Raw genomic sequence first — 16,548 nt, 5'->3', positions numbered from 1 at the left:
AGAAATAACTAATTTTCTTGTCAACTGCATTATTATGAACTTTCATCAACTCTTTAACCGTGGTCATTTTTAAGTCTTTTGTCATTTACAGACAGTTCTGGGTGTACTCTGATGATTTTGCAAATATGTTCCTATAAAAGGGTTTCATCTTCAAGAAATTCATGGAAAAGACTCTGACAAGTACAGGTTTCTGGTAACTGACTGTACTGCTGAACTGAATGAATAAGCATTTTCAGAACTCTAATGAAAAACTGATGAACTCATAAAAGTGCTAACAAAAGATCAAGATGAAAAAAAAAAAATGAATTACATGGGACTGAGTGAACTGATGAGGATGAGTATAATTTTTGTGACTTTCTGTCTGAATTTAAAAAAAAAGAAAAAATCCCACAAGGACTCAGAGGCAAAGAATATACAAATCAATTTTCACTGCAAAGTAAAGGAGCTGTTACAGTGGAGGATTACTGGACTGAATGTCAATATTATGACATAGTATGAGTGTGTTTCATGTTTGGTAATTGCAATCATTGTTGCTTTTGTTGTGGTCATCCATGTACAATGCTTGGTGTCAGTCTATTTATCTCTTGTAAAAATAAAATACAGTGTGTGTGTGTGAAAAAAAAAACAAAAAAACAATTGCACCTCGACAAGAGCTGATATGCTGTTTCTTCTCACCATGGGTATAAACCTACCATATTTAAGTTTGGAAAATTCATGAACTGGTGATACAGGCAAAGCTTTATCAGAAGTCCAGGCTCTTGTGCAACTCATCCAAAAGAATCTGTGTGAGGAACACAAAGGAAGAAACACAAAACACAAAGGAAGAAACACACACACACACACTAAGGCTGAGGAGCAAAGAGAACAAACAAGCAGTTTAGGGCGAAGCGAAAGTTACACACTAGAAGAAGAAGAGTGTGGGCCTCCTCAGGAGTGAGGGGCCCCCTGCAGGGTTGTTGATCCCCCTTTTTATCTTATTTTTAGGCCTTTGAATGGGTGGGGGTCTTTTTGATTAGGGGTGGAATATTCACTGAGGCAAGGGTTGAGGTGTGGCCTGGACTGCACCAGGTCGCATCAGATCCCGGTCCTGGGCATGTGTCACCTGAAGCCACCGCACATGCACTCTAAGAGCTGTTTTCCCTTAAATTTTCCCCTACTAGTCGAGCGCCCCGTGCAGAGGGTCATCAGCAACCTTGCGTTTTCACTGCGCATGCTCCATGGTTTTCATGGTCAGAGTTTCTTGCTCAGATGCTAGAAAATTTCTGTTTTAGATGCCATTTCCTCCAAGCGTCATGGCCTCATTAAGCGCAAAATAACTAGATGCTGTTGCAGGGATAAGAGCATCATAAAACATGAAGAGTTTTACAAACAGAAAGTATCATTTCCTCTCCTTTTTTAACAACAAAAATAGAGACATTGAAATTGACAGTAGAGTAGTAAAAGTGTGGATTTTGACTGAATTCTTCCAATTATAAAAGTGAACTTAAAAAAAACTCACCTTCTGGTCAAATATACATTTGACAGAAGAGTGTTCTATTGGGTCTCAGCCTTAGAGCAAACACTCATGTAGATGACTTTTAGGCACATCCCCACCTGACATCCGTCACATCTGGAGCAAACTAGAGTCATTGATCAAAATCCCTCATGGATGCCCACATTCCCAGGAATCTAGGAGTTAAAGATACTCCTTCCCCAAAATAAGCAAAAAAAGCAATGTACTTTTCTGCATGGAGGAAATGGATGATTTTAAAATGAAAACAATATACATACACACACATATACATATATACATCCACACGTAGACTTTAACAATATTATCTCAGGTGAAAATAAACCCCTGAACTATCAAAAATAAATTAGATTCTATATATATGCGTCAGCATACGGTATTTGCTTTTCTCTATCTGACTTACTTCACTCTGCATGACAGACTCTAGGTCCATCCACCTCACTACAAATAACTCAATTTCGTTTCTTTTTATGGCTGAGTAATATTCCATTGTATATATGTGCCACATCTTCTTTATCCCTTCATCTGTCGATGGACATTTAGGTTGGTTCCATGTCCTAGCTATTGTAAATAGTGCTGCAGTGAACACTGTGGTACATGACTCGTTTTGAATTATGGTTTTCTCAGGGTATATGCCCAGTAGTGGGATTGCTGGGTTATATGGAATCTAAAAAAAAAAAATGGTACTGATGAACCTAGCTGCAGGGCGGGAATAAAGAGGTAGATATAGAGAATGGATTTGATGACATGGGGTCGGAGGGCGAAGCTGGGGCGAAGTGAGAGTAGCATCGATATATATACACTACCGAATGTAAAATAGTTGGCTGGTGGGAAGCAGCAGCATAGCACAGGGAGATGGGCTTGGTGCTTTGCGATGACCTGGAGGGGTGGGATAGGGAGGATGGGAGGGATGCTCAAGAGGGAGGGGATATGGGGACATGTGTATGCATATGGCTGATTCGCTTTGTTGTGCAACAGAAACTAACACGGTATTGTGAAGCAATTATACTCCAATAAAGACCTATTTAAAAAATAAATAAATAAATAAATTAGACATGATCACTCTCCTAAGAAGCTTGTACTTCATGGGAAAATATATTTATCATATGAATTATGATATTGTGATGGTTAATTTCAAGTGTCAACTTGACTGGGCCACCGGGTATCCGGGTATTTGGTCCAATATTATTCTGGGTGTTTCTGTGAGGGTGTTCTTAGGTAAGATTAACATTTAAACGGGAAGACTTTAATATCCAGTATTTTATCTCAGTTTCCTCACCTTCAAAATGGGGAAAATAGTTATACCTGCAGGGCAGGGTTGGGAATGATAAGTGAAAGAATTAATATTTGTTAAAACTTACAAAACTACCTGATATATACTTGTGTTCTGTGTTTGCGCTTATTAACAATACCACTGGTTGTAGTATGTTGACTAACATCCCACAGCTATTATGTAGTAAAACTGAATTTTGAACCCCACTTCTCAAAAAAGTCCAGCTCCTAACCACTCGTCTACACTTCCACTCGTTATAAACAAGGGGGACAATGTTGTAGGAAGAGTCCATCAAATAATGTATTTGCAGAACCTTCTTCCATAAGACATGAGAATGATGGGCCATTATTAATTATGGGGGTGGTATAAAAAGAAGGAGCTAATTTCTAAGGTGAAAAAGGCCTAGATTACTTAGGGCTCGATCGACCATAACCAGCTTCCTGAATTGCACTTGAAAGCAAATTGGCAGCCAGAGCTGAGTGAGTGAAGAGCCTTGGTATAATGTGCTCCCCGCGGCTCGCTCTCTTAGCACTTTATACCACCAGAGTTTGTTTTATTTGCTTAGTTTAGAAGTCAATAAAACTGTGCGCAGAGCTGCTAGGCACACGTAAAACAAGAAAATACAACCATAGAGAAAAAAATAAATAAATCAAAGAAAAACAACATTATCCTTCCTTCTGAATCCTCGGGTTCCAGCCAAGGTCCATAAAGGTCCCACTGACAAAAATATGCCCTTGACATCTTACTGGAGGGTAAAAGTTTCATGCTGATCAACAAATCCCTTTAAGACAATATTAGTTACACACAGTCTGTTGAAACAGCTCCTAGATGTGGTCGTTAAATACAGCCGAATAAAGAGCTACTTGGAAACCACGGATAAAAAAGTTACAACACTTGGACTTCAGCTTTAGCCCTTTTTCAGGAGTTCTTGACACAGATAATATGAAAGAATATGGCTTAAAGGGAAATGTATTCCATCACATGAGCTTTTAATCCTAATACCATGAATCCTTATACAAGATCACCCAGCAGGCATACTGCAGTTTTACGATCTAGATTTACAGCTCTCCAAAAGTAAGGAGGAGAAAACTTAAGGCCTGTACCCAAGTCTTGTGCCTCTGGCTCCCAGACCAGACACCCCGCAACAGGGGCTAGTATTAACAACAGCACACGTCCCTAAGAGGTGGCAGTATTAACACAACCTCATGACCCACATCTGTTTCTGCACATGTAACTAACCATCAACGTTTCACATATACTTTTGATGATATACAAGAAAAGCACTTGGTAAGACTCAAAGGTAAACTAGCCAATCACTACAAATATTTTCAGAGTCTTAAGTGATTGCCAAGGTCAAGGTGTAGGAGTAGAGTTTAGCTCCATTACAGCTCAGTCTAACGCTGCTACTTCTCAGTGTTTAGCAAGGAAATGTCCTACTTAAACTGTTACTGTCCTAGTTGTTTTATATGTTCTTAAGATTTGGAATGTGCAAGTCATTAAATTGCCTTGAGCCTAATGGAGTTGTAATGCATCTCATAATCCCTCAGGTCTAAAAGCAATAAGGAGGACACTCAGCCACTTTTGTTTCTTAGCCTGGGGAATCCAAAACCCTCTTCATCAAATGAATTAAGAATATAGAGAATAAAGAATGACTAAAAGTCATGCCGAACCAGCGGATGTCAAACCGACATGGTCAATTGCCTTAGTGTAAGAATAGAGATAACATCTGACCTCTGGAGCACAAGCCTCTTGAGAAATAACTGCTAAAAGCTCATCAAACAACAAACAGGCAAGACGTACCATATGTAACCTACTAGACAAAGCTTTAGATAACTAGAATCTCAAAGTCAAATATGAAGCTGTTGGAGCTTGTTAATGCCTAAACTGGGATCTGTTTAAACCTACAATTAAATCAAAAGAGAGTTTAATGAGAAGTCAATAGATTTCATAAAGAAATATCTCGGCAGTTCTTATGGTTTCTAAGACATAAAACAGCTTCAACAGTTTCATGGTGCCTGTCTGGAGGCAGGTCCCTTGTTTTTGCCAGCCTTCCTACTGTTCTTCCAGCTGTCAAAATGAATTTACCCACAGGCAGGACATGGCCATACAAGGCAATCTGTGAAAACAAGCGTAATGAAAATAACAACAACATTAATAAAACTGGATTAAATGCAATGAAAATGATATTATTTCAAGCTGCTCATGGATATTTGGTAATCATTAATGAAATCTGTGCCAAGAGAAATATATTGAGTCCTTCATACCATTTCCTAGGAAGATGTTTTCCAGTCCTCTAGCAATCTAGGGGGGGCTATGTGACTGAATGCTGGCCAAGAAAACAGCAGCAGAAGGGAATTCTATCACTGCTAGAATTAGGCCCTTAAATCTGCCAACATGATCCTATATACCCTCTCCACTCACTGCCCAGCTGGATGGGGGTGGGGTGGGGGGAGGGCTGGAATTCCAGTTAGAATTCTAAGGATGCTCTAGGGCACAGACAGAACCCCACAAGAGAGGATTCTGGATCCTTAAGTCACCACTTGAAAAAGAACAACCCAGGTGAGCCTCTTGACTTGCAATTACCACTAATTATCTGCACTAACATTGCTGTTAACGTTCCAACTGATTTTGAGATTCCCAAACTCTATCAAAATGTAGGGAGGATGTGAAGTTATGTATCTAAAAATAAAAGCTAATATTTACTGAGGACTAAATACGTGCCAGGCACTTCCTAAGTGTTTCCCATCCATTATGGCATAGTTCTCAAGAGAATGGGTGATCCTTATTATCCCCAGGAGGACGCTGAAGCTAGGGGAGATTCAGTAAACGCCCAAGGTTATACAGCAAGAGGAGGCAGAGCTTGGTTGAAACTAGCAGCCTTTCTCCAGAGCTCACAGAACAAAACTTCACGGAGTCAGTACTCAGTACCTCCCAGGCGCTGTGCTACGGAACTGGGACACAGGGAATAAGTAGGGCTCCTGACTTTGAGCAGCTTACAGTCAAGTGGGGAAATGATTGAAAGTAAACACTGAGTGTTTTCACTACCCTAATAAATAATAAGGAACCACCTTAATAAAAAAATAATAATAAAAGCACAAATGAAATTTTAAAACTTCCAGGTAAATTTGGAATGGCAGCTTCGTGTGAACACTGTCACTACTCTTCATTTGACTGTACATCCCCAATTCCCAGGCATTACCCCGAGGCCTTCCCAACCTTGAACCCCTGGAGGAACCAGCTGAGGAACAGAATCACCTGACCTCCATTTCTTATACCCTGGCTCCTAGTAGGACTTCTCTATTAAGGCTTCTAAGCAGCCTGGGGTTTAGTTACAAATTAAGTCACCTTTTGATTAATTGTTGCCTGCCCATTTGGTGGACTGCTGCTGATTTCAAGGAAGCAAATGCCACATTCTTTAGCCTGCAGGTGTGTCTTCCTGAATGCTTCAGAAGCCTCTTTGGTCTATCCTACTGGCTGCTTCCTTTGCTGATTACACCATCCTGTACTCAGTCTCCTTTCCTGGTCAATCAAGCTACAGCCAACTACAGTGAGAGGTCTCTGATGATTAAGGGATGACTGCCCAAGGGCTTGACACTAATATCCTTTCTAAACTCTTAATTTTAAATACACTACAAAATTCATTCATTTCATAAATATTTACTGAATCTCTGACTACCCCACAGACTGTGCTAGGAAGAGGCAGGAATATAAAGATAAGTAAAAACACATGCATTCCCAGCCATCATAGAGCATAGTTTATTAATGACTAGACACTAATGGTGCTATGAAGCAGTACCTAATGCCTCAAAAGTACAAGATATAGTATAATAGGATAATTAGGATAGGAGAGGATAGAGACAACAAAGGGTAAATGGATATTAATTAGGCTGAGATTGGCGGGAAACACATTTTATATTGAGGGCCCAGCTTGTGCAAGGACTATGTGGGAAGAGAGAGCGTGGTAAACAGAAGGGGATTAAAGAATGCAAAGAGTGAGGGGAAGGCTAGGACAAGATAAAGCTGTAAGGTGGGCAAAGGCCAGATCACATACGGACTCATAGGTTCTGTTAAGAATGAGAAGTCACAGAAGGTTTTAAGGAATGCTACAACTGCTTCTAGAAACACTGCCACTAGATCATGTAGCTCTCAGAAAACTGCAGAAACCTATATAAAAGGAGGTTACCCTCATTACCTGGGTGAGCTTCCCAGAGGCATAACTGACTTGTTATTTATACACACCCTGTGTGCAGTTTTCCCTACAACAGGAGCCATCTAATTAGAAGAGGGGGTGTGAAATCTATCCCTGACTTTAGCTGAAGTGATCAGTGATACCACCTACGCCCTGGAAGGCTTTCAGGTCAGCCTCACCTCACTGGCCAAGGCTATTATGGATGACAGAAATGCACTAGACTTACTAATTTTTGGGCCAAGGCAGAGTATATACAATCACTAATATATCCTGCTATGCCTGGATTAATGCCTCAGTCCAAGTGGAAAGATCAATACACAAATTTAAGGAGAAAGCACCAGGTTTTCTAAGATTGGCCCTGATATTATATGGGATTTGTTCAATTAGTTAGTTTGGGACCCTGGAGTTGCACGGCTGGAGCCCTGGAGGATGAGTTTGGCCTCATCATGCTGCTGGGAATCCTGTCGATAGTAGTCTTTTTTTTTTTTTTTTTTTAATAAATTTATTTATTTATTTTTATTTTTGGCTGTGTTGGGTCTTCGTTGCTGTGCGTGGGCTTTCTCTAGTTGCTGTGAGCGGGGGCTACTCTTCGTTGCGGTGTGCGGGCTTCTCATTGCGGTGGCTTCTCTTGTTGCGGAGCACAGGCTCTAGGCGTGCAGGCTTCAGTAGTTGTGGCACGTGGGCTCAGTAGTTGTGGCACGTGGGCTCAGTAGTTGTGGCTCGCGGGCTCTAGAGCGCAGGCTCAGTAGCTGTGGCGCACGGGCTTAGTTGCTCCGCAGCATGTGGGATCTTCCCGGACCAGGGCTCGAACCCATGTCCCCTGCATTGGCAGGCGGATTCTTAACCACTGTGCCACCAGGGAAGCCCAATAGTAGTCTTAATTAAATACTGTATGACATAAATTAAACAGATTTGATGCAGCTTCTGTTGGTCAGATTAATTAGAATGGCCAGTGGAATGACATACTCATGGCAAAATCCTCCGGAAGCCAAGATGGAGTAGAAAGGAAAGAAGGCTATTACTGAAGACAATTTTCTATGGGGTCTCACATTCACACATACCTGACAAGCAGAAGCACAAACAGCCTTTGTTCTGGACTATCTTTTCAAGGATGTTTGTGTAGAAAATAGTTTTGGAAGACAGAAACTGTATCTCTCTCCAAAGCAAAGTACAGATTTATTTACTGTCCAGTATAATAAAGACAATGACTCTGTCCAAGGCAAAGGTCAGGCAGATTTGCTTAGAGGACACTGAAAAAATTCAGTTCCCCTAATCATGGTTGATGCGTTCCTTTTCTGTAATGCAACCCACTGCATGTACAGGCATTGTCAGGCCCTCTTCGAATTGTCCACGGGGATAGGGGCTCAAGGAACTAGTGCAAATGCTAATACTCCAGCTACTGCTATTGCTATGAGTAACAAAATCCTTTATATCTGAATCAGAAGTCTTGTGTCTGCCAGCAAACATAAATTGTAGCAGGCTAATATATTAGCTTGCAAGTAGAGTAAAATCTCAGACTCTCCTCATTTCTCGACATTCATAACCTCAGAGGCAGACATTTTTCAGATGAGGTTCTGCCTAGTTAAGTGTGGTATCTTAAACCATTCAGTTAGTTTTTTTTTAATCAATTAAGCTGTATCTAAGTAGTATGAATCCAGGCATGACGTATGTAAGGGGAATCTATGCCCCTGGGATTGATCTCAAATATTCTTGTCCTCCAGATACTCATTTTTTAACGTGCTAAATTTATTTATTTATTCAAAGACAAGTGTTTTTACTGATGAGCACTAGCCCCACTATATGCCAATTAGTACATGAGTTTTCCTTAGCCACAGGGGTTGGCATGTAGTCTAACTTGTTTCAAATAAAGTAAATTCTAAAGCTCCTATTCTAGGGTTTAGCAAGAGTATACTCTGCACTTTTGGATAGTTTGACATAGGGTATGAAGCCTAGAATTAGGGCAGCTATTTTCCAGTGAGAGACAGTATTCTGAAGAAAAGACAACTCAAAAAGAATGACACAGGGCTTCCCTGGTGGCGCAGTGGTTGAGAATCTGCCTGCCAATGCAGGGGACACGGGTTCGAGACCTGGTCTGGGAAGATCCCACATGCCGCGGAGCAACTAGGCCTGTGAGCCACAATTACTGAGCCTGCGCGTCTGGAGCCTGTGCTCCGCAACAAGAGAGGCCGCGATAGTGAGAGGCCCGCGCATCGCGATGAAGAGTGGCCCCCACTCGCCACAACTAGAGAAAGCCCTCGCACAGAAACGAAGACCCAACACAGCCATAAATAAATAAATAAATAGATAAATAAATAAAAATTAAAAAAAAAAGACTGCCATGGATACTAGGGAAAAAAAAAAAAAAAAAAGAATGACACAGCCAAGATAATCACAGATAAATGGTGCTGGAGCTGAGATCAAACCACAACTGAAGAAAACATATTGCTGGACTTTTGGTTACATGAGTCAGAAAAACACCCTTAATTCAGCCACTCTCCAATGCATTTTCCAAAACTCGCAACTCTCGGGTTGACTGATACAGTCCATCTGGCTTTAGAACCCATTTTCATAACCACTACACTATACTGGCTCTCACTTTTCCCACTGTCAGACACCCAAAAAGCTATTACTTGTGGAACACTGCACAGAATCAAGAAACGAGATTAAAAAAAAAAAAAAAAAAGACAATCATCAGCAAATAATTATCCCAAAGTTTTCACATGGTATGAAAGAAACAGGGTTTTCCTTGTCCAGGGCTGCTGGCATGAAAGTTATTCAAAGCTGATACACTGATAAATAACTACTAAGAGCAAAGAAGGAGAAAACACTAAAAAACAATCACTGAAAGCCATCTAAAGCATTTGGCAAAGGAAGGCATGAGCAGTCTTCTACGTATTAATATGGTTATCAGACATCCAGAAATAGATATCAGGATGCTATAGCCAGATTTTCAGATTTGGCTTCAACTGATAAGAGCACAGAATGTTTGAAGAATTTCAAGTAGTGGAATGTTTATACAGGATACAGTAGTAGGAAATTAATCTGAAGAAGCAGGTATGTAGGGATCAGATCATAAAGGCCAGCATGATTTGATGTGTGGGCTAATCGGTTTCATCTTTATCCTGAAAGTCAGATGTTTTAATTTGGAAGACATAGACCACAGATGTGGTCAATGAACACTCTGGGACTATAATTACTCTGTGTGTGTGTGTGTGTGTGTGTGTGTGCACGCATGTGTACAAATACCCACTGGAAAAGGATCTATAACTGTTTTTAAATTCTAAAAGGGGTCCGTGAATGAAGAACGGTTATGAAATCTGCAGGGAAATTTTCCTCAAGTTATGCGTTGGAGAGATGAGTCTGGATCAAGGACTGAATATAGACTGAGCAGACAGTACATGATACTGAAGGAGGGGAAATCAGGTCAGAGACTGTAAGAAGTGCCCAGGCTAGAAAAGATACAGACAGCACTGAAATCAGGCAGCTCAGAGTTTCTGTTGAGGACAACCGACAGGCAACAATATCCTTGCTATAATCATGTGTACCATAATGAGTACATATACATTTTAAATCTCCAAGGATACACTTACAAAGAAGAGCATTATATACAAGTCGTTTTCTGGTAAGTCTCTGGATTAATTTCAGCTATCAGTAAGTCTGAGAATGGTTTTATTTTACATCTTGATAAATGTCTTTCAGTTTGCGGACAATACTAAGTATTTCTGGCTAGCAAAATGTCAATCACATTAATAAACTGCAAGAAGACTGCACAAAGCTATGGGAGTGGGAAGAAATGTGAGCAAATATTCTTAGCCAAAATAATCCAAGTTTTACTTGCACAATGGTTCTTACAATGTAATCAGAGAATGATTATGCAAAAGGACAATATACAAATGAAAAGACAATCAACCTTACTAACAGTAGGGAAAAGCACAAAACCTTTAATATTTTTACTACTCTGGATATAAAAGTCTGATAATATCGGGTGTTGACAAGGAAGCTGACCAATTCTTGCATGGCTAGTGGAAGAAAAACTTGGTAAAACAGCTTTGGAGAATGATGTGTTAACACCTACTAAAGTTAAAGATACGTATACCCATAGTAAGGCAAAATAATGGCCTCTCCAGAGATGTCTACCTTTTAATCCCTGAAACCTGCATGTTACATGACATGGCATGAGGGATTTTGCAGATCTGAGATGAGGGGACCATCCAGGTGGGCCCAATATAATCATAAGAGTTCTTATAAAAAGGAGGAGGTAGGAAGGTCGAAGAGAACAAATATAGCAAAATGTTGAATTTTGGTAAAGGTAAGCGGTGAATAGGTAGCTGTTCGTCATTCTCCTTCCTTTACTCATTGATGACTTCAAGAGTTGCAGGCCCAGTAATCTGCTGCAACCTCCCCACTCAAGACCACCACTCCCTAAACCAGTCAAATATCCCTGGAAAGGTATAAGAAAACAAGAGCGTTGCTTTTCTGGTCTTTTTTTAGATCAAAAAACTAAATAGAAGTATCAGAAAATAGTTATAAACCTCACATACCCAGATGCTAGCACTCAAAGAAGAGATTTCAAGGGAATACAAGTTTAGAAAGCCTTATGAAATGTGTATAAGGCAGATCTTCTCAAATTTGGGGGTTTCAGAGCCCCTGAAAGCCCTTAAAAATTACTGAGGACCATAGTGATCTTTTATTTATATGGGTTGGATCTAACAGCACTTACCTATTAAGAATTAAAATTGAGAAGCGTTTAAATATTTGTTAATGCATCTTAAATAACAATATTGTGCCAACTGCACGTTAAAACATACATATGTATCTTTTGTGAAAAATAACTATTTTCTAAAACAAAAATAATTAGTGACAAGAGTGGCATTATTCTACTTTTTTGTAAAACTCTTTACTATCTGGCTTAAATAAAAGCCCATTGGATTCTACTGAGACATATTGTTTTGGTTGAAGTGTATAAAGATAGTCTGACTTCACATAGATCTGTAGTTGAAAAAGAGTTGGTCCACTCTGTGGACCCTTGAAAACTTTGGGGGACCTCCAGCGTTCCTCAGACCAAACTTTGAGAACCACTGGTAAAGGGAGTATTCCTTATTCCCAAAGGCTGAAGAAGAATATGACCAAAGTGTAACAATGTTACATAAAAACATGTTTTAAATTATCTGGTCAGCTTAATACTAATAAAATTACAGAACTCCAGAACTATAATTTCTGCCAACCCCACACACACATTGTGAGGCTTAAAAGATAAAGTTTTTTGGACAAAAACAAGGAAGTGCTTCTTTTATCATTAGGTGATCAACTTAAGCTTTAACAAATAGTAGAATGTGAAAAAAGATAAATGGTTTTAAGAGAATTAAACAATTTTGATTCAAACGACTTTGAAATACTCATAGGTAATAAATTCATAATGGCTAAGAAAACAGTACAAGTTCCATTCCCGTAAGTGCTCCACACCCAAAAGAAGTGAATATGTGCTGAACAAGTAGAAAGAAATATTTCTTCATTATATGTTCTATTTCTTATAAAAGAGAAAAATCAGCCAAGAAAAGGAAAGTCAGAATACCAAATTTGCAATGCTATTATAGAACTTTATGATAAAATTGAATTAGCCATATTTTTGCATGTGTGTGTGTTCAAATAAGTATATTTTACTTATGTCTTATCTTGTATTGTAATATTTTTAATGCCCGCACCACATACCTTTTTATTTTTTTTAACATCTTTATTGGAGTATAATTGCTTTACAATGGTGTGTTAGTTTCTGCTTTATAACAAAGTGAATCAGTTATACATATACATATGTTCCCATATCTCTTCCCTCTTGCATCTCCCTCCCTCCCATCCTCCCTATCTCACCCCTCTAGGTGGTCACAAAGCACCGAGGTGATCTCCCTGTGCTATGCGGCTGCTTCCCACTAGCTATCTATTTTACGTTTGTATATATGGATATATGTCCATGCCACTCTCTCACTTCCTCCCAGCTTCCCCTTCCCCCTCCCCGTGTCCTCAAGTCCATTCTCTACGTCTGAATTAGCCATATTTTAAGCAATGATAATTTGCCACAGTAGATATATTTTAATTTAAATGAGTACTTGGATATCTAAATAAGGTTATTTCAGTTCAAAAATCAGACAACGAGAGTTATGGAAAAAAACAGTGAAAACAGCAACAACGGCAGCAAGCACACCACTCCCACCCTGCTTTGGTACTTCGGTGAGTATCACAGGCAAAAAACTGCAATCATGGAGAACCATAAATAAAACACAGCTACAAGTGCATAGTCCACTTTCATCCTCTTAGCATACACCTCAGGGTACCCAAGCAACATAATCTGGCCAGATCCTAATAACTCCTGATAGAAATATAAGAGCCTGGGGTTTATTGCTAACATAACTAACCTGGAGTTTATTTCATAAAACTCCAGAAGGGATGGGGTGGGGACAGGGGATTCTTATATATAGGTTGTCCCTTATTCTGGAGGTATTTAACTCTATGTCAACACATGCACAGCTCCAATATATGAGATTCTTAGTTTAAATATTAATTGTGTAACACTGACAGAAAATAAACGGTTACATTTCTGCAAATTAACAATTTAAAGGTCCGCCACAGGTTTGTTTTTGAATAAGCCTTCTTTAGCCTTTTAAAAATCAAGTGAAGGGCTTCCCTGATGGCGCAGTGGTTAAGAATCCACCTGCCAATGCGGGGGACACGGGTTCAAGCCCTGGTCCGGGAAGATCCCACATGCCGCGGAGCAACTAAGCCTGTGTGCCACAACTACTGAGCCTGTGCTCTAGAGCCCGCGAGCCACAACTACTGAAGCCCGTGTGCCACAACTACTGAAGTCCGCACGCCTAGAGCCTGTGCTCTGCAACAAGAGAAGCCACCACAATGAGAAGCCCGCGTGCCACAACAAAGAGTAGCCCCCTGCTCGCTGCAACTAGAGCAAGCCTGTGCGCAGCAACGAAGACCCAAAGCAGCCAAAAATAAATAAATAAAATAAATTTTAAAAAATCAAGTGAAGAAATTAACCAGATGAAGTGTTAACAGGAGCTATATCCAAGATAAAAGAAAAAGCTCAAGAAAAGCATTATTTTTAGCATCACAAATTAAACAAATTAGTAAATTAGCAAGGCTGCTAGATATATACAGTACATTTTCCCATCACAATTTGTATCTAGCATAGCTGAGGTCCAGTGCATCTTTTTTTTTTCTTTTCTTTTTTTTTTTTTTAAACTTTGGGTTTATTTATTTATTTATTTTTATGGCTGTGTTGAGTCTTCCTTTCTGTGCGAGGGCTTTCTCTAGTTGCGGCAAGTGGGGGCCATTCTTCATCGCGGTGCACGGGCCTCTCACTATCGCGGCCTCTCTTGCTGCGGAGCACAGGCTCCAGACGCGCAGGCTCAGCAATTGTGGCTCACGGGCCCAGTTGCTCCGAGGCATGTGGGATCTTCCCAGACCAGGGCTCAAACCCGTAGCTTCTGCATTGGCAGGCAGATTCTCAACCACTGCGCCACCAGGGAAGCCCGAGGTCCAGTGCATCTTAATGGGAATCCACTACAATTAGCACAGTCTCCCAACCTTCAAATTCATGTGTTGCTATCAACACTGTAAATTTAAATTCTGGAACAATGCCCAGAATTTTTTTGTTAACTGAAAACCAAGCATATCCCTGAAAGAAAGAGGTCTCCTCCCTCCGTGGTGCATGCACATTTTGCTTCTCAATAGTTTGGGCAACACATTCTTGTAGACTATATTTTTCTGGCCTAGCTTTGTGACATCAATTCTCAAAAGTGATGTGTGTTATTAGCACAATGGGTGGGCAATTTTCAAAAGTACTTTAAACAAATCACAGTTAAATATGATTCATTTTAATTTTCAACAAATATTTGACACCTATCACCATAAAGAGAGAAAAAAAAGGTCATAAAATCATCCGGCCTATCACAGGAATGTAAGACTGCAGCACTCAGGAAGCTGTCTTTTCCAAACAACTGAGGTCAGACTGATACGGAACTCAAAATTTTTCAGATTTTAGGAAAGTAATATGGTGATATTCCATATGTTATACAACTCTTTCTGGGGGGTTAGAGTATCATGCTATCATCAAACATTAATATCCTGTAGTGAAACATACAATATACATTAACTATAAATAATAGCCTCACATCAGTTCAGGCTAGGTATTACAATTAAATGAGATGTGGAAAAAATGTTTCCAATCATGCCACTTGAGTTGCATACAAACATGGCAGCAAAAAGAGAAAAAAAAAAGTGAAAACAAATATAATAGAAAAAATGAAAACATTTGAGCAAAAATTAAATGAAGGAGAAAAGATTAAAGAGAATAAGAAGGAAAGTGAGAAAGGTTCAAGCTCTCACTGTATAAACATCCAGATGGGACTTTTTTTTAAGCTTTCATGGTCCAACATATCCAACGAGCAAACAGAAAGATCAAGGTCACCAACTGGCTAGTGGGGGAGACTAAAGAGGACGTGGGAGAGCTCGTTGTTTTTACTGCCATTTTAGTAGGCAGAATGGCACTCAAAAGATGTCCACATCCTAATCCCTGGAACCTGTGAATACATTACATGGCAAGGGTGATTTTGCAGATGGGATTAAGGTTGCAAACTTTAAAACAGGGGCTTTAGTGTGAATTTTCCAGGTTAACCAAAACTACTCATACAAGTTCTTAAGAGCAGAGAACTTTCTCTCCCTGGTGTCAGAGAAATGTGAAGTATGAGAGGAACATGATCCATTGCTGCTGAGGGTGGAGAGGAAGAGACACCAGGAAAGCAGAAAGCGGAAAGCATGTGAAGGAATACAGACAGATTCTGGCAGCAAGCACTGGCCCCTGGCCGACAGCCAGCAAAGAAAGGGTGGCCTCTGTCCCACAGCTGCAAGAAACTGGACTCACCTATGAGCAAGAATGAGCTTGGAAATGGATCCATCCCCAGGAAGAAACACAGCCCATCTAACATCCTGATATCAGCCTTGTGAGATTCTAAGCAAAGAACCCAGCTGGGTCACACTGTACCCTGGATTTCTGACCCACAAAACTGTAAGATAATAAAAGGATATTGTTTTAATTACTACATCTCTTGTAATTTGTTATGGCAGCAACAGAAAACTAATACAGCCATCACCTTGAAAAGTGATGTTGGCCAAATTCAGTTGGTGGTTGGCTACAAAGAGAGAAGCATTATTAAGTATGGGCTAGTGAAGTTAAAAACAGAAAAAGGCAACAGGGATGACTAAACCTGGCTGTAGTAAAGTGAAATTTAAATATACCAAAATATTTTTTAAATTTAATATCTACTACATGCTGGCAGAGAGTACACTGAAATTTATATAAACAATTATTTGTACTCCTCATGGTCAAAGTTCTACTTTTCTATTATTTGTGGTATCACCATCAGTAGGAATTTTAACATCACGATTCTTTTATACAAACTGGTTTACAAAACTGAATACACAGGGAGGACATAAATCTCAATGAAAAGCATTGAGTATGTGTCACAGATAAACCAAGCTAGTCTCAGGGCAAAGACTGTCATTCAAACTGAC

The sequence above is a fragment of the Balaenoptera ricei genome, chromosome 10 (assembly GCF_028023285.1).
Source record: "Balaenoptera ricei isolate mBalRic1 chromosome 10, mBalRic1.hap2, whole genome shotgun sequence".
NCBI classification, from domain to species: domain Eukaryota; kingdom Metazoa; phylum Chordata; class Mammalia; order Artiodactyla; family Balaenopteridae; genus Balaenoptera; species Balaenoptera ricei.
This window is presented reverse-complemented; position numbering follows the sequence as displayed.